General features: G+C 36.9%; 1 long non-coding RNA gene across 1 annotated transcript in view; it reads left to right on the forward strand.

Moving 5' to 3' along the window:
• Nucleotides 1–7,156: 7,156 nt before the first annotated feature.
• The window catches only part of LOC132028005 (uncharacterized), a 41,021-nt gene continuing 23,459 nt past the window's right edge, over nucleotides 7,157–24,718 (forward strand). Inside the window, exon 1 of the long non-coding RNA XR_009407309.1 lies at nucleotides 7,157–7,169. This is a non-coding gene — a long non-coding RNA (uncharacterized LOC132028005). The remainder of the gene's footprint in view (nucleotides 7,170–24,718) is intronic.

The following is a 24,718-nucleotide window of genomic DNA, read 5'->3' on the forward strand; positions in this document are numbered from 1 at the left end:
CCTATTGGTGAGTTGTATGGGGGTTTCTGGCCATCTTCTAGACTGTGTTTGAAATGTCCAGCTTACCTTAACAGAACATTTAGCACATCTGTTTTGGAAAGTGTAAATGCAGAATTTAGGTTCTTCTAAGAGCAACTGGCCGACACTTATGGCTTAGATCAGGAAGACCTCAAGAGAGAGCTGACTGGGAAGCTGGCCGAGACTGTGAGTCCACTAGTTGGCCACAACTGACAATAACTGAGATAATTAGGCAGAAACAAGTGGAGATTTTGCCTTTTAGTGTCTGGTAATGAGCCAGACATAACCCCAATCAGGTCCTAAACTAGACAAAAACACCATGCTCCATCATTCAAATGAGGAAGTACAAACATAAGTCTTAATTGTACTCTCATGCTGGTGTTGCTTTTAGAAATTTCAGTGCTCTTTCAGGCGTGCCTGGGTGGCTCAGTTGGTTAAGCAAGTGCTCAGATCATGATCCTGGAGTCCCAGGATTGTCTCCCTGCTCAGCAGAGTCTGTTTTTCCCTCTGACCCTCCCCCTCTCTCAAATAAATAAATAAATAAATAAAATCTTTAAAAAAAAAAAAGTGCTTTCTCTAAATACAATGCCCTAGCTGGGTGGGGGATGGAGTAATTGAGGGATGGGCTTTAAAGAGGGCACCCGATGTGATGAGCACTGGGTGTTGTATGCAACTGATGAATTATTGAACTCTATATCTGAAACTAATGATATAATATATGTTGGCTAATTGAATTTTGAATTTAAAAAAAAAGAAGAAAAATGCAATGCCCTATACTATGGCACTACTTAGTTATTTCTTTCTTTGGGATTAGGAAATTCTGGAAGACTTTCTTTATTCACTCCAACCCCTTAGGCCATCTGCAAAATCATCACCCTAGATTGGTGAAATGCTTGAATCTTTTCAGAGACCACATCACAATCTTGGTAGATGCATTCGCCAAAATGGCAGACCAGCAAGAGCATTTTCTCTGTACTGAACCTCCAGTTCCCCTAGTCATTGTCATATGATTTATTAAGAAAAAGTACCCAGCACTGATATCCTGTCATTGAGCCCATTTCTCCTCATGCTTCCAGCAGTCACTGCTCAAAGTTCTATATCTCTGTATCCATTTGCCTGTCATCTACCATCTTGGACCAATTACTGCTCCAGCTATGTTTTAGATTATTTCCAATGCATTTACTATGCAGACCCAAGGCATAATCTGCTACAGTGTAATTTTCAAAAAGTGTATTGTTCTACCCATTCAGCTAATCACCACATTCATGCCATCAAAGCTTCCCTCTCTTTCCCCCTATATCCTGCCTTCCCAAGAACAAGCCCTCTTGGTTACCTGGATGAGCTGCTCAAGGAAACCTACAGGATCCCTGCTTCTGTTGGACATTTAATGTTTTAGCTTGGCCAGGATGTTCTCCTTTCTCATGGTAAAGACATGAGGTTTTTTTTGTTTTTTCTTTTTTTTAAGGCATTGCTTCTCTTCCATTGTCAATTCACTTTATTAGGTTGGGACTGATCCTCCCCCAGATTTGGTCCAGGAGTGATTCTGTGATCCGGTTGGAGAATCACATTAGTCTAGCCATAGTGCTTGGGCCATGGATAACTACACAATAGAAGACAAGAGGATAAATTCTGAGCTATATTTGAAATTGTTGGGGGGCAGAAAAGCTTCCTTTACAACAGATTTAAACCAGTATTAAAAATCTTGAGCTGTTGTTGACAATTTTGCTACTGTGTGTGGAGAGCCTGCCTAAGGAGAGCCTATCTAAGATTGAAATTAATGCAGAATAAAATAGAATCAATATATGGCTAGATGATATTAATTGAACAATTAATTAAACAATTAATTGAACAATTAATTGGTGTTAATTAACCATACAACTAGTTGTTTAGTCTACAATAGCCATTAGAAGCAGGGTAAATATTTATTATCCCCAATCCAGAAATGAAGTAAAGGAAGCTAAATGTTTTGCCCAAAGTTTCACAGCTAGTGGTAAAGCCGAGACTTGAACCTCAACAATCTGGGTCTAGAACTTGTGTTCATTACCAGTATGTTACAGTGGTAATTAGGTGTCACTAATAAATACATAGACTTCAGAAACAAAGAAAGAGAGAGACCCAGTCATTTGTCTTTAAGCTCCCAAATCTGGTCATGCCTGAAATCATAAACTTCTTGCTTTTTTTTCAATTAAACAAGCAAAGAGATTTCTTTCTCCTTTCAATCCCTTCTTCAGAAGCTGGTTTAAATCTTAAAACTGGAAAACCTGAGTAATCTACTCTCCAGTGGGGAAGGAGCAATATAAAGTTTATGCAAACCTGTATCACACATCCAAGCAGACAGACCACGTGGAAAACACTGGATAGCTTTCCCTAACATATAGGCATTTACATTTGTACTTGTTTGAGGATAATTCATGAGGTCTTTAAGATAATTCACCGAGGGAATCAACCCTTTAGTATACACCCCTCCCAATATGGATACCTGTTTCTTCATGTTATTTTTTATTTCATGCCAAACCTGGCTAACATACACACTGCTCTACATCTAGGACCTATAGCTTCAGCTGGAGAATCCTAGTATATAGTGAAAGTAGTGTTCTGCTGAGCTGGTATGCTGCAATTGTCCTCATATGGAGATTGCCTCTGAATATGCATACCTGTTTTCCTTAGGTCATTCCAAAGAAACTTAGACTGAACCCTGTTTGGCAGAAGGGATCTGAGTCATATGTAGTATCCATTTCAACTCTGTAGCCTTAAATAATCCCAATACATCCACATACCATGAACCTAAAGGTGCCTGACTTGCCCTGAACATGCCATGAACCTAAAGGTGACTGACTTGCCCTTGCTCACTTGTTCTTTTTTCTGTGTCGCTTTGATCCTGTCCTTAACTGACTCCTGATTCTTCAAAACACCTCTTATTTATCCTTCCAAAGAAATGCAATGATTTCTTAATCAGTATTACAAAGTGTATTAACTATAAAGAAAAGATTGGCAAATATTGACAAAGTAGATGATATTAAAATTAGGAACTTTTATTCATCAAAAGCTACCATAGAAGAGTGAAAGGGCAAGGTATAAATAGGAAAAAAATTTGCAATGCTTATAACAAAGTAACCCTACAAATTAATAAGAAAGGTAATGATAGTAAAAAGAACAAGAAACTTGGATAGACATGTCATAGGATATAATATCCAAATTTTCAATAAATATATGAAAAGACACTCAACATCATTAGTTAATAGGGAAGTGAAAATTAAAACTCTAATGAGTTAACATTAGCCAGTGCCCAGAATGGTTAAATTAAAAATATCAGTACTAAAAGTTGATGAGGATTTGGATATCATGTGTTGGTATTGTTCTAGAACTCTCATGCCCTTTAAAAGAAGTATAATTGGTATAATTTTGGGAAAATGATATTACCTACTAAAATTAAACATATGTACCCTCAGTGAACAGGAATTTCAGTCTTAGATATATACTCAACAGAAATAAACACACATAAACATCAAAACTACACTGGAAATTTATAACAATATTACTTCCTATGACTACAAACAGGAATCCAGATGGAATTAGATGGAATCCAGATGGAATTAGAATGGATAAATAAAAAGAAAACATGGTGTGTGTGTGTGGTATGTGTGTGTGTGTGTTTGTGTGTGTGTGTGTATGTGTGTGTGTGTGTGTGTGTGTGTGTGTAGTGGAATACTATTCAACCTTAAAAAAAAGAAAATTCTGCATTTTATGACAACATGAATGGACCTTGAGAACATTATGCTATATGAAGTAAACTAGATACAGAAAGACAAGTACTTTGTAATTTCACTTATATGCAGTATCTAAAATCATCAAATTCATAAAGATGGGAATGGTGTTTACCAGAGGCTGGGTGGAAAAAGAAACAGTGAGTTAATTAATCAACAGGCATAAACTCTAGAGATCTGTTCCACACCATTGTACTTATAGTCAGAAATAATATGCACTTAAAATTTGTTTAAAAGATAGATCTTGTGTTAAGCGTTCTTACCACAATAAAATAATAATAATCAATGGATAAATAATGGGTGGTACATTCATAAAATGGAAGGGAAAGTGACATACTTTATTTCCATTTACACAATATGGAGGGATCTCAAAGATATAATGTTGGCTGAAATAAACTAGACATTAAATAATATAATTGCATGGTTCCATTAATATAACATTCAGAAACTAAATTTCAGAAATTAAAATAGTGGTTACCTTTGAACAGGAATTTCAGTCTTAGACATATACTCAACAGAAATGAGCTGATAGCTCCATCTTGCTCCAGAACACCTCTTGTAATATATATATATTAATATGGCTAACTATTTAGTGGGTAATTCTACCCACTATCCCAAGTGGTGCTCTAGAACACTGACAGGTTCCCCCATCTGTCCACCTGTTTCCCAATCATCCACCAGTGGAAGTGGTGGTCGCTGGCAACTCAAATTTTCCCAAATGTCTCATGTATATAACTTCCTATTTGTTCGTACTGTTTCCTCTGCCTATCATAAAATTCCCCCTTCTCTTCCAGCTGAGAAACCAATACTTGTGATTCAAAACAAAGATGGTACGACCCGAGACCAGAGAAAGAGGCAAAAATGTATTAGAATCAAACCTACCTTTGACTTTTGGCTTGCCACTTTCAAGTTGTATGCACTTGGCTATCATGTAACTTTTTGGCTTTAGTTTCACATCTATGAAATGAGAGTAATGATATTTAGCTCACAGGCTGTTTGGGGGACTATATAAGATGATACGGTAGGAGCTCATTATATATAATTTTTCTTTACTTTCCCTTCCCTTGCAGTATTACTTGCTTTTTGCTATCTACTCCTCTAGGACCTGTTTGGAATAATTTTAAAGCCATTAGCTTAAAAAGTGTATTTAATATAGCTGAACTTGGTACTAAGAGTGAGAGTAAGATGTAATTCACCAAGAAATTACTACTTTGGTTAGCAATAGAAGGTTATTGATTGAAAAAATGATCTAATGTAATTATTTTAGAAAAAGTAAGAAGGCCATTATGTACAGAAAATGGAAGTTTTAGAGAGAGGAAGAACAATTAGGAATCTACAGTAGTCATGCTGATCCAAAGTTATCAATAACTAGCCCACTAGGATGTGTGAAAGGAAATCAGAAAGGAGACATAATACATGAGTCATTAAGATAAAAGAAGTGGGGGTGCCTGGGTGGCTCAGTCATTAAGTGCTTGCCTTTGGCTCAGGTCATGATTCCAGGGTCCTGGGATTGAGCCCCACATCAGGCTCCTGCTTGGCGGGAGGCCTGTTTCTCCCACTCCCACTCTGTCTGCTTGTGTTCTCTCTCTCTAATGGATGGATTAAAATCTTAAAAAAAAAAAGTCTAAAAAAATCAAAGAACCATTTAGAAACATTTTTTCTAATACATATTGTTCATAAAAATAATACAATAAGAAACTATTCTGAAGCTTCATGGTTAGGAATAGTATTTGTTGATTCTGAAAACAAAATTTACCAATGTTTTATCAATATAATTGTATATGCTCCCATTGGATTAGATGAATCACAAATATTCAAAAACAAACCAACCCCCCACACTTTAATAATAGTAAAATTCATCAAATAGATGTCTAGTCACATTAAACATAAGTTTTATGAAACATCCTGATTGTAATTATTAAGAGATGATGAGAATTCTGTTATTATTTTGTCAGAAAAGGATATCTCTCTTGAAAGGAAGAAAATAAGATGCTAGAAAACATGGAATGGAAATTGTTACTACAAAGCAGGAAGACTGCCCATGTTGCAACTATTAGAGAACCATTTTGATGCTCCATGGCTTCAAGTGAGTACTGACTCTATAAAGGGACATAAATCCTGAAAATACACAGAACTTGAAACTTGTTGCTATTATTATGAGCTTGTTTAAATTACAAAGTTTCACTTTGACATTTAAATAGAATCTCTAATATGCGATTTGCTTAAGATATACTTTGTTGCCTATTAACGACTATAAAATAAACTTCTACTATAGCAATGGAATGTAAGTTATAAAGACATTTCTGCACAGCAGAACTAAACTGATTCCTTTAAGGTTAAATGTGAACTGCTTGGAGGAAAAAAAAAAATAAAGGGAAAAGGACATATTAACAAAGAGCCCTAAGGTGGTCTGGGAAGATTTATCACAAAATAGTGTTTCATAGAGCAGATCGTATAGTGATGCTACTGTTATTAAGCACTGAACTAAGATTCCTAAAGAGAGACTAAAAGTTTGTGATATAAAGATTAGGTTACATATTTACAATTGTGGATATATCAAAAACCAGTTTGAAAAAAATGCTTCTAGAAGAATCAGGGCTTGCTAAAAACCAAAACTAATTCTAGAGTTTTCATCAGTGACAGATACGTGGGAGTTGGTTTTAAAGAGAGAGCAATCATACTAGAGAAGATAGATTCAGAAGAAATTTTAAAAAATTCCTTAAGTAAAACCATGTAAAATCACAATAACTATTTAATAGGAACCAATATTCTAAGTATTAAATTCCGGGATATTGCTCATCTGAAAGGAGAATATAGGACATTATTTTTATGCTTACACAAATATTTGGAATATAACTTCATCCCGAACAATATTAGCACCCTGAACATTTGTTATTTGTAATCTTGTGTAATTTCGTTATGGATTTACATTGCCCATTGGGAGTAACCTAAAACCAAGCACCATTCCTGAATAGTTAAGATGTCATATATCAGACTTAGGGAAAGTATAAGGAAACCCAGTCTAGAAACAGGGGAAGAGTGTGGGAAACGAAGCCAGAGGTGAATAATTCCACTTGGAAGAGAGTTGACGAATTATTGACAAACTTGGGGTTTGGTAAATGCAGAACATATTGGATTAAATGATTTCTTATTTTACTCTTACCTCAGAGTTCTGCAATTTTAAGCATCAGAAGATAGGAGTCTTTTCTCGTAGTGAAAATTAATTAATTGATTGATACTGATTCTTTGTATTAATTAAGTTGTAATGTTAGCTGCTCTAATAGTTAAACACCAAATTTCAGTGGCCTAACATAGTGTGTTTATTTCTCATTCTTTCAATAGTCCTGTTTTCTAACTCTGGTTTGGATGCCTTCCGAATATTTTGGGGTGAGTCCAGAATCTGCCCTATTTCTGGGTCCTCCAAGACCTCTTCAATCAGGTAGCAGATAAAAGACTTTACATGAGAAGTTTTTTGTGTGTGTCAGGCTTATTGTGGCTTATATCATTTGTGCACATATTTCACTGGCTAGAACTCAGTCTTTTTTTTTTCTTTCTTTTTAAAAAATTAATATATAATGTACTATTTGCTTCAAGGATACAGGTCTATGAGTCATCAGTCTTAAACAAGTCACAGCACTCACCATAGTATATACCCTCCCCAGTGTCCATAACCCAGCCACCCTGTTCCTCCCCTCCCATTCCCCAGCAACCCTTAGTTTGTTTCCTAGGACTAAGACTCTCTTATGTTTCTCTCCCTCCCATTCCCATCTTGTTTCATTTTTGCCCTCCCTACCTCCCATGAGCCTCCTGCCCTGCTTCTCAAATGCCTAATATTAGAGAGATCATATGATGGTTATATTTCTCTGATTGACCAATTTTGCTTAGCATAATACTCTAGTTGCACCCATGTCATTGTAAAGGCTAAGATTTCATTTTTGATGGCTGCATACTATTCCATTGCATGCATTTTATTTATATATATATATATATATATACACACACACACACATACATACATATGTACATACCACATCTTCTTTATCCATTCATCTGTTAATGGACATCTAGGTTCTTTCCATAGTTTGGCTATTGTAGACATTGCTGCTGTAAACATTCGGGTTCATGTGTGCCCCTTCGGATCACTACTATTTGTATCTTTAGGGTACATACTCAGTAGTGCAATTGACATCATAGGGTAGCTCTATTTTCAACTTTTTGAGGAACCTCTGTACTGTTTTCCAGAGTGGCTGCACCACCTCACATTCCCATTCCTATTTCCTGACTCATTAATTTTAGCCATTTTGACTGGTGTGAGGTGGTAGCTCATTGTAGTTTTGATTTATATTTCCCTGATGCTGAGTGATGTTAAGCACTTTTTCATGTGGCTGTTGGCCATTTGGATGTCTTCTTTGCCAAAATATCTGTTCATGTCTTCTGCCCATTTCTTGATTGGATTATTTATTCTTTGGGTGTTGAGTTTGATAAGTTCTTTTAGATTTTGGATACTAGCCCTTTACCTGATATGTCATTTGCAAATATCTTTTCCATTCTGTCAGTTGTCTTTTGGTTTTGTTGACTGTTTCCTTTGCTGTGCAAAAGCTTTTGATCTTGATGAGGTCCCAATAGTTCATTTTTGCCCTTGTTTCCCTTGGCTTTGGCGACGTTTCTACGAAGAAGTTGCTGCAGGTGAGGTTGCTGCCTGTGTTCTCCTCAAGGATTTTGATGGATTCCTTTCTCACATTGATTTATTTCATCCATTTTGAGTTTATTTTTGTGTGTGGTATAAGGAAATGGTCCAGTTTCAATCTTCTGCATGGGGCCATCGAGTTTTCCTAACACCATTTGTTGAAGGGACTGTCTTATTTTCATTGGACATTCTTTCCTGCTTTGTTGAAGATTAGTTGACCGTAGAATTGAGGGTCCATTTCTGGGCTCTCTGTTCTGTTCCATTGATTTATGAGTCTGTTTTTGTGCCAGTACCATACTGTCTTAATGATTACAGCTTTAATAGGAGCTTGAAGCCTGGAATTGTGATGACACCAACTTTAGTTTTCCTTTTCAACATTCCTCTCTGGCTCTTTGGGGACTTTTTAGGTTCCATTTAAATTTTAGGATTATTTGTTCCATTTCTTTGAAAAAAATTGATAGTATTTTGATAAGGATTGCATTAAATGTGTAGATTGTTTTAGGTAGCATGGACATTTTCACAATACTTTTTCTTCCAATTCATGAGCATGAAACATTTTTCCATTTCTTTGCGTCTTCCTCAATTTCCTTCCTGATTATCGTTTTCTGAGTACAGATTCTTTGTTTCTTAGGTTATGTTTATTCCTAGCTATCTTATGGTTTTGGGTGCAATTGTAAATGGGGTCAACCGCTTAATTTCTCTTTCTTCTGTCTTGCTGTTGGTGTTTAGAAATGAACTGATTTCTGTGCATTTATTTTATATCTGACACTTTACTGAATTCCTGTACAAGTTTTAGCGTGAAATCTTTTGGGTTTTCCACATAAAGTTTCATATCATCTGCAAAGAGTGAGAGTTTGACGACTTCTTTGCCAATTTGGATGCCTTTAATTTCTTTTTGTTATCTGATTGCTGACGCTAGGACTTCTAGTACTATGTTGAAGAGCAGTGGTAATAGTGCACAGCCCTGCTGTGTTCCTGATCTTAGCAGGAAAGCTCTCAGTTTTCCCCCATTGAGAATGAAATTCACTGTGGGTTTCTCATTGATGGCTTTGATGATATTGAGGAATGCACCCTCTATCTCTACACTGTGAAGAGTTTTGATCAAGAAAGGATGCTGTACTTTGTCAAATGTTTTTTCAGCATCTGTTGAGAGTATCATATGGTTCTTGTTCTTTTATTAATGTATTGTATCACATTGATTGATTTGCAGATGTTGAACCAACCTTACAGTCCAGGAATAAATCCCACGTGGTCGTGGTGAATAATCCTTTTAATGTACTGTTAGATCCTACTGGCTAGTATTTTGGTGAGAATATTTGTATCCTTGTGCATCAAGTATATTGTCTGTAGTTCTCCTATTTGATGGGGTCTTTGTCTCGTTTTTGGATCAAGGTAATGCTGGCCTCATAAAATGAGTTTGTAAGTTTTCCTTCCATTTCTATTTTTTGGAACAGTTTCAGGACAATAGGTATTAATTCTTCTTTAAATGTTTGGTAGAATTCTGCTGGAAAGCCATCTGGCCCCAGGCTCTTGTTTGTTGGGAGATTTTTGATGACTGCTTCAAGCTCCTTACTGGTTATGGGTCTGTTCAAGTTTTCGATTTCTTCTTAGTTCAGTTTTGGTAGTTTATATTTCTCTAGGAATGACTCCATTTCTTCCAGATTGTCAAATTTGCTGATGTATAGTTGCTCATAATATGTTCTTATAATTGTTTGTGTTTCTTTGGTGATAGTTGTGATCTTTCCTCTTTCATTCATGATTTTATTAATTTGGGCTCTTTCTCTTTTCTTTTTGATAAGTCTGGCAAGGGGTTTATCAATCTTATTAATTCTTTCAAAGAACCAGCTCCTAGTTTCTTTGATTTGTTCTACTGTTCTTTTGGTTCCTATTTCATTGATTTCTGCTCTGATCTGTATGATTTCTCTTTTCCTACTGGGTTTAGGCTTTCTTTGCTATTCTTTCTCTAACTCCTTTAGGTGTAGAATTAGGTTGTGTACTTGGAACCTTTCTTGTTACTTGAGAAAGGCTTGTATTACTACATACTTTCCTCTAAGGACCACCTTTGCTGTGTCCCAAAGATTTTGAACAATTGTGTGTTTTTTTTTTTTTAAGATTTTATTTATTTATTTGACAGAGAGAGATTACAAGTAGGCAGAGAGGCAGGCAGAGAGAGAGAGGAGGAAGCAGGCTCCCTGCTGAGCAGAGAGCCCGATGCGGGACTTGATCCCAGGACCCTGAGATCATGACCTGAGCCGAAGGCAGCGTCTTAACCCACTGAGCCACCCAGGCGCCCCGAACAATTGTGTTTTTATTTTCATTTGTTTCAGTGAATTTTTTCAATTCTTCTTTAATTTTCTGGTTGACTCATTCATTCTGTGGTAAGATGCTCTTTAGCCTCCCTGTATTTGAGTTCTTTCCAACTCTCTTCTTGTGGTTGAGTTCTATTTTCAGAGCATTGTAGTCTTAAAATATGCAGGGAATGATCCTAATCTTTTGGTACCAGTTGAGACCTGGTTTGGACCCAGGATGTGATCTATTCTGGAGAATGTTCCATGTACACTGGAGAAGAATGTGTATTCTGTTTCTTTGGGATGGAATGTTCTGAATAGATCTGTGATGTCCATGGTCCAGTGTGTCATTTAAAGCCTTTATTTCCTTGTTGATCTTTTGCTTAGATGATCTGTCCATTTCAGTGAGGGGGGTGTTAAAGTTCCACTACTATTGTTGTATTATTTTTGAGGTGTTTCTTTGATTTTGTTATTAATTGGTTTATGTAATTGGCTGCTCCCAGGTTAGGGGCATAGATATTTAAAATTGTTAGATCTTCTTGTTGGACAGACCCTTTGAGTATGATATAGTGTCCTTCCTCATCTCTTATTAAAGTCTTTGGCTTCAAATCTAATTTACATGATATAAGGATTGCCACCCTAGCTTTCTTTTGATGTCCATTAGCATGGAAAATTGTTTTCTGCCCCCTCACTGTAAATCTGGAGGTGTCTTTGGGTCTAAAATGAGTCTCTTACAGACAGTATATCAATGAGTCTTGTTTTTTTAATCCTTTCTGATACCCTATGTCTTTTTATTGGGGCATTTAGCTCATTTACATTCAAATAACTATTGAAAGATATGAATTCAGTGCCATTGTATTGCCTGTAAGGTGACTGTTACTGTACGTTGTCTCTGTGCCTTTCTGGTATGTTACTTTTAGGTTCTTTCTTTGCTTAAAAGACCCCTTTTAATATTTCCTGTGGGGCTGGTTTGGTGTTTGCAAATTCTTTTTTTTTTTTTTTTTAAGATTTTATTTATTTATTTGACAGACAGAGATCGCAAGTAGGCAGAAAGGCAGGCAGAGAGAGAGAGAGAGAGAAGCAGGCTCCCGGCTGTGCAGAGAGCCCGACGTGGGGCTCGATCCCAGGACTCTGGGATCGTGACCTGAGCCGAAGGCTGAGGCTTTAACCCACTGAGCCACCCAGGCGTCCCTGCAAATTCTTTTAGTTTTTGTTTGTCCTGGAGGCTTTTTAATCTCCCCTTCTGTTTTCAATGGCAGTGTAGCTGGATATAATATTCTTGGTTGCATATTTTTCTCATTTAGTGCTCTGAATATATTATGCCAGTCCTTTCTGGCCTGCCAGGTCTCTGTGGATAGATCTGCTGCCAATCTAATATTTCTACCATTGTATGTTACAGACCTCTAGTCCCGAGCTACTTTCAGGGTTTTCTCTTTGTCACTGAGACTTGTAATTTTTACTATTAGATGATGGGGTGTGGACCTATTTATATTGACTTTCAGGAGGGTTCTCTGTGTCTCCTGGATTTTGATGCTTGTTCCCTTAGCCAAATGAGGGTAATTCTTTGCTATAATTTGCTCCAATGTACCTTCTGCCCCTCACTCTATTTCTTCTTCTTCCGAGATCCCAGTAATTCAATATTGTTTTTTCCTATGGTATCACTTATCTCTTGAATTCTCCCCTCGTGGTCCAGTAGTTGTACTCTTTCTGTTTCTCAGATTCTTTATTCTCCACCATTTAGACTTCTATATCACTATTCTCTCTTCTGGCCCATTTATCCTAGCAGTAAGAGCCTCCATTTTGATTGCACCTCATTAATAGCTTTTTAAATTTTTACTTGGTTAGCTTTTAGTTCTTTTATTTTTTTTAAGATTTGATTTATTTTTTATTTGACAGAGAGAGAGATCACAAGTAGGCAGAGAAAGAGGGGAAGCAGGCTCCCTGCTGAGCAGAGAGTTCAATGTGTGGCTCAGTCCCAGGACCCTAAGATCAGGACCTGAGCTGATAGCAGAGGCTTAACCCACTGAGCCAGCCCGGCACCCCCCAGTTCTTTTATTTCTCCAGAAAGAGATTTTATTTCTCCAGAAAGGGATTCTCTATTATCTTCCATGCTTTTTTCAAGCCCAGCTAGCACCTTGATAATTGTCATTCTGAACTCCACATCTGACATCTTATTAATGTCCATATTGATTACAATTCTAGCCATCAGCACTGCTCTTGTTCTTTTTCTTTCTTTCTTTCTTTCTTTTTTTTTTTGAGGTGAGTTTTTCTACCTTGTCATTTTAGCCAGATAAGAGTAGATGAATGAGAGAACAAAATACTAAAAGGGTAGCCACAACCCCAGAAAAATATACACTAACCAAATCGGAAGAGACCTGAAACTGGGAGAAGAAAGGGGGGGGAGTGTGTGTGTGTGTGTGTGTATTTATGACTGGTGTCAGGAACAGAGCCATACACTTGATTTTGGGTGTGTTTTGGTCTGTTAGAATAAACTGCCTCCCAAAACTTTAAAGGAAGAAAAAGTTATGTATATACAAAAATAAGGGTAAACACAATGAAGGGATAGAATATGACTGTAAAGATGAAACTTAAAAAGATTCTTAAAAAGGAATTGGTAAGAAGTTGGTTGAAGAATGAAAAAAAAAAAAAAGGAAAGAATGTGATCAGGTAGGAGACTAGAACAAAGCCATGGGGTGGATTTAGGGTATATTTTGATCTGTTAGAAGAATCTGTATCCCAAAACTTTAAAGAAAAAAAAAACTATACGTATACAAAATATAAGGCTAAATACAATGAAGTATAAATACAATGTATAAAGAATAAATATAATGTACTAAATACAATAATTACATATAGAATATGACTATAACAATGAAAATTAGAAAAGATTTTTAAAAAGGTATTGATATAAAATAGTTAAAAAACATTATCAGAATATTAAAGAAAATGGAATAAGAAAAAATAAAATTTTAAAAATTTAACTTTGAAAGACTAAAGAATCATGGGGAAAAAATGCCATGAATTCCATATGCTGTATTCCTGTATTTCTGAAGTTTTGCAGTTCTCATTGATTGGTGAACTTCGTCTTGGCTGGATGTTCTTGCTCATCTTCTGGGGGAGGGGCCTGTTGCAGTGATTCTCAAATGTCTTTGCCTGAGGCAGAATAGCATTGCCTTTGCCAGGGGCCAGGCTAAGTAATCTGCTTTGGTTTGATCTCAGTAGCTTTTGTTCCCTGAGTGCTTTCTGTACAGCTTTGGAGGATGGGAATGAAGATGGTGGCCTCTCAATCTCTGGCCCCATAGGAGCTGATAGCTCAGGACCCCACTCCTCAGTTTGCCCTCAGAGAAAAACATTCAGTCCCTCCTGTCTCCCTGGTCTCCTGCTGTACTCCGTGCTCACCCAGTGTGTGACTGAGCATTTCTGTCTCTGGCCCACGGCCCTTTTTGGAGTCTCCAAACCCAGCAGATTCCTGCAGCAGAATCTGCAGGTGCAGGAATCTTCCTTCCCAGAGTAGGAAAGAGGTTGTTTCCTCAGATCTGCCAATTTTGGGGTCCCTGCTCCAAGAGTGGTGGCTTGACTGTGCCTTGGATCATGGTTTAAGGTAACCCCAAGGTGAGAGCCCCTCCTTGGCTCCATAACTGCTGGCTGCCCCGCTCAGAAATGTGGGAGCTCTGCCACACTCAGGCACCCCTGGTTTTTCTGTGACCCTGCGGGTGCTGAGACCACACTGTCCCTACAAGGACTCCAACCCTGCTTAGCCTCTGGAGTGATGTCCCTCAGTGGAGCAGACTTCTAAAAGTTCTGATTTTGTGCTCTGCTGCTCTACCACTTGCCAGCATCTGGCCCCTCCCCACCGCGGTCTCTCTTCCCATATGTCACCTCAGATTCACTTCTCCGCATGTCCTACCTTCCAGAAAGTGGTTGATTTTCTGTTCTCAGAATTGCTGCTCTTCTATTTAATCTCCAGTTGAGTTTGTAGGTGTTTGGAATGGTTTGCTATTAGAACTATCTAGCTGCACTCCTGGGACCTGATGATATTAGGTCTCCTACTCTGTCACCATCTTCTCCAGCTAGACCTCAATCTTATCACACATGTAATTGCAACAGAGGATGGGAAATATCATCTCTCTGTGTGGTTGGGCAAAGATATGAGTTTGTGGGCATGTAGATGCTGTCTACCCTACTTTTTGAGGTAGGCAACAATTTTAGAGAATATTGAGTTTCGGCCATAAGTAAGAAAATTTAACAAAGAAAGATCTAGAAAATTTCCTTTGGTCTCTATTGTTGAGTACTCTGTTAAAAGTACTTTTTATTTCTCCTTCAGAACCACTGGCTGGTAATAATATTAAAGTATTTCTTTCAGAACAAGTTTCATGCAATCCATCTGGTCGACAGTGGTGAGAGAACCCAGGTATGGTGGTCTTAAGCTGTGACAAAGATACCATCAGGAACTGCTTCTTCCTAGCCTACTGCATCCTCATATGCTCACTTTATTTTGTGTCATTCAGGATGCAGAACTTAGATCTTCCATATGTACATTAGTGAGAAATCTGGGCTTCATTTGAGCTATTGTAGAGGACAAGGAAGAATGGCTTGCATTCCACAGTTCATATTCTTGCTAGACATCACTGATTTCTTAAGTTATTTCTTAGATATCATGCTCAAAGGGGTTTATTCTCACTGGCCCTTCTCTCATATATCCATCAACTTAGCTCACTTTCTTCCCCTCTCAATTATTCCCCCAAAGCTCAAATTCCTCTGCTTCTATTATAAAGAGTTGATTTTCTCTTCCTTTGAAGTGTTCATGCCAGCTAATACCCAGACTCTCAGGACCCCAGTTACTTCCCTTGGCTTTAAGAAAAGTATTTTCCAAATAAAGATAGCTCTCCCTCAGTAAAAGGAATTTTCACATTCACTCCTAAGATAATACAAATCTCTCCACCTTTACAACGAGTGTATATTTTGTAAAAGCTGAACTTGAACTGACTATGTTTTGGTATACAATTGAGGACCAAAGGGTTGTAATGTCTGGGGCTGAGCACAGCCTTGAATAAAAGATAATTTGTCGATTAGAATTAACCTGTCCACCACTACTTGATATTGCAGCATGGCTGCAGGATAATTAATATAGAGGAATACCCTTCAAAGACATTAGAAGGTCAAAAGTTGTTTTAGTAGTCTTTTGGACTTCACAGTCAATGAGTTACCTGAGGGACATGAGAGGCAACATAACAAAACACTGATCCTAAATTCAGTCCTTGGTTCAGGAATCCACATTGCATTTGGTGCCATGTGGGTACCCTGGAGTTCTTTCAATCTTACTAGGTATAAAAGTTAACTGCTTGTTGGCAGGAAGTAACATTTATGAAGTTGGAGGATGCCCCAGGGAAGGACTTTCTTCAGTTAATCTTTTCAGACACAGCATCAGTTCCCTAAGCATAAAATTTGATACCCAAACTTTGGAAGAACAGAGTTCATGAATATTTATGCCTAAACTTGGATTCTCTTGAGAGTGGTGACTCGTTTGTGTGGGCATGTCTTTAGTTGGTATCATAATCCCATCTCTGGGGTATGCTATGACTCACAAATTAAGGTAGAACCTGGTAGACATAACTCCTGTTTTGTTATTGCATGTGCATATCTGGAGATAGTTGAATTTTCCCGGAGCATTTGCAAATCCTGATCATGGTAGATTCCCAAGCATTAGGAATCACATCTGCTGGGGTGCCTGGGTAACTCAGTGGGTTAAAGGCTCTTCCTTTGGCTCTAGTCATGATCCCAGGGTCCTGGGATCGAGCCCCACATCTGGCTCTCTGCTTAGCAGGGAGCCTGCTTTCCTCTATCTCTCTCTGCCTGCCTCTCTGCCTATTTGTGATCTTTGTCTGTCAAATAAATAAATAAAATCTTTAAAAATTTTTAATTAAAAAAAAAAAAGAAAGAAATCACATCTGTTGTGGTCTAGGACACCGAGCCCAGACTGAACATGCCTAAGTGTTGCTCTATTCAAGGTAGAAACCACTGAGAACATACCACAGGAATTCTTTATTTATGGGTCATAGCACAGACATAGTCACATGGAAAATGCTACATAATGTTAGCTAATGTAGTAGACAGAGCTCCCTCACTCTTTAATAGAGCTTTGCCACTAGACTTGATGCATGAAATATGAGCAGAAGTGATGCATATCATTTTCAGGCAGAGTTAGTGAAAAGGCCATTCGCAATTCTTCATCCTCTTTCCCTCCTGGTCTTGAAGAAGGCCTCAGGTTGAGATGAGAGAGGCAACCCATCAGAGCAATCTGGATCACTGGAAAGTCCTTGTAACGCAGCTGCCCCAGAGCAACTCCTGAACCTGCAGTGAATTTTATATAAAAGGAGAAATTAACTTTTGTTTGAGACTTGACTTTTTTTCCCCTCTTTCTTTTCTTTCCTTAAAGCTGCACAACCCAGACTTTCCTGACTAATATAGCTATTATTGTTGTTATTATTCATAAAGATGCTCTCATTTAACAAGTGCTTAATTTAATTTTTTTGAAATGATGTTTTATAATAAGGAATTTATAATTTGGAGTAATCATTGATTTTTCTTTTTTATATGCTCACCCAGTTACCAGTTCTTTTAGAATTCTCCTTCAAAAGATAGCCCAATCCCAATTTTTAAACCATCTTAATCTTTTATCTGGATTACTACAATAGCCTTTTTTTTCTAGAAAAGGGAAATTTATTAGGTTTTTAATTTCAATTCCAGTATAGTTAACATACAGTGTTATATTAGTTTCAGGTGTGCAGTATTGTAATTCAACAGTATTCTACAGAAAATTCAGGTAAGTGTACTCTTAATCCCCTTCACCTATTTCATCTCTTCCCCCCAACTCCCTTCTGGTAGCCATCCGTTTATTCTCTGTAGTTGGGTCTTTTGGGGGGAGTGGTTTGTCTCTCTCTTTTTTTCCCTTTGTTCATTTCTTTTATTTCTTAAATTCCACATATAAGTGAAATCAGATGGTATTTGTCTTTTCTCTAACTTATTTTGCTTAGTGTTATACTCTCTAACTCCATCCATGTTGTTGCAAATGACAAGATTTCATTCTTTTCTTGTGGCTGAATAATATTATATATATAGACCACATATATATATATACATATATATACACACATATACCATATTTTTATATTTATTATATATATAAATATATATTTATTAAAATATATTAATATATATTTATCATTATATATTATATTATATATTTCTATATATACCATATATAAACCATATTTATATATATACACCATATTTTATAAACACACATGCACACATACCATATTTTCTCTATCCATTCATTGATCAATGGGCACTTGGGCTGTTTCCATAATTTGTCTATCACTACAGTAGCCTCTTAACTAATCTTCTACATTCTACCACGCTGCAATCTCTCAGCACTACCCCCCCCCCCATTCTATGATAAACACAGCAGGTAGGGATCCTTTCAAAAGGTGAGTCAGATTGTGTCACTTCTTTTCAAACTTCCAAAAATTTTCTATTTCACCGACTGTAATACTTAAAGTCTCTACAAATGTCTGCAAGCCCTACCAATAGCTTTTTGGTGAGGTCTATTTTGAGCATCCTATTTAAAATTTAAAACTACCTTCTGTGTTCCCACATATCCCCCACCTATTCTATCTCTCTTCCCTGCTTTATTTTGAGCCCTTGTCACTAGTTGAAAAACTTAGTCATTAATTACTTATTAATTTTATTATTGTCTATCTCCCTCTACTGTAATATAAGCTCCATAGGGTTATGTTGTTTATTGCTCTATTTCTAGCATCTAGAATAGTGCCAGGCATATTTAGCACTCAATAAATATTTTTTAAATGAAGAAATAAAGATTTCTATCGAGTTAGAGCAAAGTAATTTCATTTGCATATTCATTATAAATGAAGAGGGATATGTAATTATTTAAAAAGTGTATGTCCTTGGTTGTTAAAAAAAGGGGCAACTTAAAAACATGTGCCGTTAGGACTGCAGATTAAGTTTCATAATTAATTATCATTGTAGAACCTCATAATGTGTTTTATATCCTTTTGGGATCTCTTAGTAGAGAGAGGAGTTTTATTATAATTTTTTGTGGCCTAATTTGTCATATAAAACTGCTCTAATGAGAGGAGTTATAGATTTTTATTTAAAGCTTTAGTCAGTCATTCTGCTGAAATGTTAAATATATCACTGTTCCTGCTAATATAAATTACATGAGATAAGAAAGATGTTTTCTAATGGGACACAGGTAAATTATGTCAGGAGTTTACATGGACTTTTAAACATTTGTTTGTATTTAATTAAATATAAGAATAATTCAGATATTCTGTTGGGCATAAAACTTTTCCCTTAGTTACTTGTTATTGTGATTAAAAAGTTGTCCTGTTATGCCTACTATGAGAAAGTCAATCCTTAAAAAAATATCAAGCTTATAAATATTAAACAATAAAAGTGATTTAATAGCATTATGTCAAAAATTCTTAATTTTGTATACTGAATTTAATATTGCTCCTTCTCATCTCTTGGTTTTCTAAAATGTATTAGGACATCAAAAAGAGATGCATGGGTAACTTCTTCTTTAGCTCCATGGTTTTCCCAGTAAAATGAGAGTCTGTTGAAAGTCATTGACCGGTGAGCATATTCCTTATGCATTTCATAAAAACTTATAATTACATAGTGTGATTTGGGGTAGAAAAAAGGGAAGAAACTCCGAGTATTGCATTCTTGATAAAAACTCGATGAATTCCAGTGATAGTGTGAATTTGTGCCAGAAATCATGTTACACATTTTAGTTTTTATTACATAGCTTTTTTCATTAATTCCTATAGACTATCCCTAAAATTTGGGTTTGACATAAAAACTGTTGTGTAATATTATTGATTTTTTTAAAAAGATTTTATTTATTTATTTGACAGAGAGAGATCACAAGTAGACAGAGAGGCAGGCAGAGAGAGAGGAGGAAGCAGGCTCCCCACTGAGCAGAGAGCCAGATGTGGGACTCCATCCAGGACCCTGAAATCATGACCTGAGCCGAAGGCAGAGGCTTTAACCCACTGAGCCACCCAGGCGCCCCTGTGTAATATTATTGAGATGTCTTACTGACTGAAAATATTATTAAATAACAAAAGTTAAAGTGCAAAAAAAAAAGAAAAAGAAAAAACTTTCCAAAAATCCTATGTAGGTATTTAAGGCTGTTTCTAGAATTACAGTTTACTTGTACTCTGAGAAGGCTATATCATCACGTAGTACCTACGTATTATTTCCTAGGTACTACAGAATATCATCTGGTAATGTGATGCCATTTCTTTTCCCCTGGAAATAAAATAATAAGATCCCATGAAGCAACTACAAAAATGCATTCAGCTACAAATTTCAAAAACCTTAATAGTAGCCATCTTATTCCATGTAGTTGGGACTCAGAATTGTTTGGGTCACACCAAAAAGTCAATTAAGATTAGAAATTATATATAAAATTATATTTGAAACATGACATAAACATATCTTAAACATTTCATCTTAACTTAATACATGCATGCTCATTAATTTGTGATTTTCTTTGAGTACAAGTCTGCTATGATTTTTTGCTGGCATGAAAAAATAGTCAAAATGTCATGATAGAATAACACAAATTACATCATTTCTGATTTCCAGTTTCTGTTTCTTTAAAGTGAAATAGGAGTTAATGACACTTATTAAGCAACTTGAATGCAGCCTCTTTTGACTTTTAAGACTACCCCCCCTTTAATATTTACAGTTGCCTTGAACACTCTAATTTGAGAGCAACCTTTTAAAAATGACTCACTTTTATTGAGTCTTTACAAGGCATTAAATTTAGTTATAGGTATAAACTGTCCTTTTACATTCATATTTCTTATACTTTGAATTTTACTGTTATAATTTGGTATTTATTTATAATATAATAAAATGAAAAATATTGTATTAAATTTAAGAGTAGTTTATTAAAGCAGTATTTATAATTTAATAAAAATAAATATTTTATTAAATACTGATACTGATAAGCACTTACTCAAGTTGGGGAACACATATATAACTCTTAACTTACAACTCCTCTGGGAGAGTAGAATACTCAGAGGCACTAGAAAGGAACCTTAGAGCAAGATTCATCCAACCGTGGGCTTCAGTGAGTGGGAGTGAGGAGTTAAGTGAGTGTCAGTTAAGAGAGCTACCGTGAGGACTGATTTTATGGAATACTACTGAGGTTTTATATACCAGCTCCATTCCCATATTTAATGCTTCTGAATATCTGACACCCACAGCAACTAATCTTTTCAGAGTGATATTAGTACATTTAATTAATATTAATAAAACTATTCTAGCTCTTGGTAGATGGTCAATGCTATGACTCCCAGTTTTGTATTACGCTTAGGCAAATTTGCTTTCCTTTTTCTCTGTGTCTGCATCCTTACACACTTTTCTAATGCCCATCTGTCACTCCTGGCCACTTTCTCATAAGTTCACATACTAATCTGGGTTCTTGATTGCATATAGATGGTAAGAAGAGGTTAGGAAGAACTTCCCCAAGCAAAAGTATATCACAAGCAAACAAAAATGTTCATCCTGAAGACCGAGAAGAGCTCAAATAACCTCTTAGACCACTTCTCCCATACAGTCTTCAAAAAGGCAAAGGAAGGGACGCCTAGGCAGCCTAGTTGGTTAGGTATCTGCCTTCAGCTCAGGTAATGATCTCAAGATCCTGGGATCGAATCTCGCATTGGGATTGGTGAGGAGCGTACTTTTCCTATCTGCCACTTCCCCTGCTTGTGCTTGCTTGCTCTCTTCTCTGACATATAAATAAAATCTTAAAAAAAAAAAAAAAAGGCTAAGGAAGTTGGCTAATTGAATTTAAATTAAAAAAAAATAAAATAAAAAGGCAAAGGAAGAGATATAAGAAAAGGAGAAACCACCTTCCCAATTAGGAAGAGCCCTGAGGCCATCTGTCACTTATCCATGACAGAGGCAACTTTCCTAAAGAAAAATTGAGTGATGAAAAGCCACATATAGGGACGCCTAGGTGGCTCAGTGAGTTAAGCTGCTGCCTTTGGCTCAGGTCATGATTTCAGGGTCCTGGGATCAAGTCCCACATCGGGCTCCTTCCTCAGCAGGGAGCCTGCTTCTCTCTCTGCCTCTGCCTGCCTCTCTGCCTGCTTGTGCTTGCGCTCTCTCTCTCTCTCTCTGACAAACAAATAAATAAATAATTAAAATCTTAAAAAAAAAAAAAAAAGAAAGAAAGAAAAGAAAAGCCACAAATAGTGCCAAATGTATTCATGGGACTTTAAATGGTGCCTCCCAAAAGAAAGGGTCAGAAGTATGTCTTTGGGGCAGGGAGTAGGATGGAAGCTGGACAGTCAAGACCCCAGGCCAGTTACCTCAGGCAGTGACATAAACTGAAACCAGCTGAGAAAGTACTGTTTTAGTCTTTTCATTTGCTACATTAAAAACTCCTATCACCAGCAATGTTACCTACTTTTGTTTTTACCTTGTCTTCTTTTGGATGTGAAGTACAGCAAGAACTACCTTAAGTTCCCTCAGGTATATAGCCCGTAGTAGCCCATATTTTATTCTCCTCCTGTTGGCCCAAATTATCTTAAAACTCAGGCCTTGGGGTGCTGCTATTTCTTTCAAGGGAGATTGCAGTATATTGGAAATGCCCGTAACTGCACATAATCCTCACCACAGCTCCCATCACCTGGACATGGGCCAAACACCTCCCCAGTGCCTGGAGTTTCCCTCAGAAACATCTGAAATAGGAAGGGACAGTACTTTAACTGAGGTGACACATGGCTATTCTATAAACTGTATGTGTGGCCAACTGAGAGGTTGGGGTAATCTGACTCAAAGGGATTTTTTATATTTGGCTAGCAATTTTGATAAAAACTGAACTTGAATGTTTTTTGGCTGGACTCGCTTACTATAATTTGAAAAAGGCAACTCTTTCTTTGATATTCTATTATTCCCTATTTAATTTCCCTCTCACCTCATCTCCCAGTATATGTGATATGTATATTTGTGCAACTTCCCTGTTCTTTGCAAGCATTTGGCCTTGCTCATTCCAATTGCTGTCTGCAGGAGACAAAGAAATCTCCTTCCTTTCCTTTCCTCATTTTAAAGTATATTCATTGGACATACTTAGCCCAAGTTCCAGAGGGTCAACAGGAATATGAGATTATTACAACAGCTGCTCCCACCCACAAAATTTAGAAAAACAGAAAGCATTCTGTAATTAAACACGAGCAGTGCAGCAGGAACACCTTAAGCTAGGATATGTCAAAAGGATGGTCAGAGGACTTCCTGTATCAGAATCTTCTAGGGAACCGGTCGAAAATACAAATTCATTGTTTGAATCCCTATTATAATAGTTGGAATCTTCCTGGGAGGGTTGAAGCAAGAGTGGCGTTTTCTTATGTTTCCCAGTTGGTTTTTAAACAAACTAAATTTAGGACCCTGAGTTAAGTGCTAATTCCCTTCTATTTAATATGTACACACCAAAAGAGCACTACCCCCAGAACCAATACATTTCACTGTCTAGGTATGCACTGTCCAGTAAAAATGTGGTGCAAGCTACATATGTGATTTTGAATTTTCTAGTAGTTAAATTAAAAGGATATAAAGAAACTGGTGAATTAATTTTAGCAGTGTATTTATTTAAACCACTTTATCCAAATACTACCTTTCAACATGTGACTAATAGAAAAATTAATGAGATATGTCAAATTCTTTTTTTGTATTGAGTTTTGAAATTCATAGTTATTTTATATCAAAGAAAACTCTCAACTTAAACTAGCCACATTTCAAATAGTCCATAGCCATAGATGGTTAGTATGTTCTAGACTGGACATAGCAGGTCTCAACATTGCTGTTACCAGCCATAGACCAAAAGAATATTGGTGTTTTCTGGGGTGAGGGGTGAGACAGAAGAAAAATAAAATAATAAAATATAATAAAATATAAAATCAAATCAAATAAAAATAAAATAAAACATAAAGGTTTTTTGGTTCCAAACCCACCAAGAGACCAATCAGTTTCTGTCAGTTCTTCAGGAGTCTACTTCCAGTGACTGCAAGGTTTGCATCACCATGATACAGGCTTTCCTGAGATCCTCCTCTTCTTTGTTTTCTGAATCCTTATGATATCCCCTAAGGTTCCTATTGTTTTGGCCCATATTCCTGAGTTCAGGGTGACCTGTGCTCAGTAGCCTAGCCCATTGTAAACTGCTTTGCTCCTAGTGGAACCCCTGCTTCCTTTGCTCGTACCACTGTTCTAAGTTCTTCCTAACACTATATGCACAGGAGCTCCTTAAGAAGTCCCTCTGCCATGTCTCATTCTCCACATCTATTTTGTTAGCATTGAAATCCCGCAGTCTGTGATTATTCTTCATACAGAGATGTAATCATTCTATTCGGCCTCCTGTTTTCCTGGTCAAGCAGGGGTTGCTCTATTTTCTCTGGAGTTGCACATTACTCCTTCTGCCTTGGCTGAAGAATAGGGTGAAGAGGAGAACAGATCCTGGAGCGGAGGACACAGAGTGGTTCAGCAATGTGATTGGCATTGCAAAGTCACAAGTTTACATAGTGAGGCTCTGCCTTGAGGCTATCCTGATACTCGAGAACTAAATCTTTGTCTTCTTCACCAAGTCTGTAGTCTACTTGATCCTGTCCTGGTGGAATACCCGTGTTCTTCTTGTGGGGATTTACCTATGAATAATACAATAGCCCTTCAAGTCTGAGGTTCTTGAGTGATCTGACTTCCCAAACTTTAGCTATGTACTCACTTTGGTCATCTTAACTACACCAGATGTTGGTGATCGAAATTAAAAAAAAATTTTTTTTAAAAGATTTTGTTTATTTGACAGACAGAAATCACAAGTAGGCAGAGAGGTAGGAAGAGAGAGAGGGGGAAGCAGGCTCCCTGCT

This window comes from Mustela nigripes, chromosome 12, assembly GCF_022355385.1.
Source record: "Mustela nigripes isolate SB6536 chromosome 12, MUSNIG.SB6536, whole genome shotgun sequence".
In the NCBI taxonomy this organism is placed as follows: domain Eukaryota; kingdom Metazoa; phylum Chordata; class Mammalia; order Carnivora; family Mustelidae; genus Mustela; species Mustela nigripes.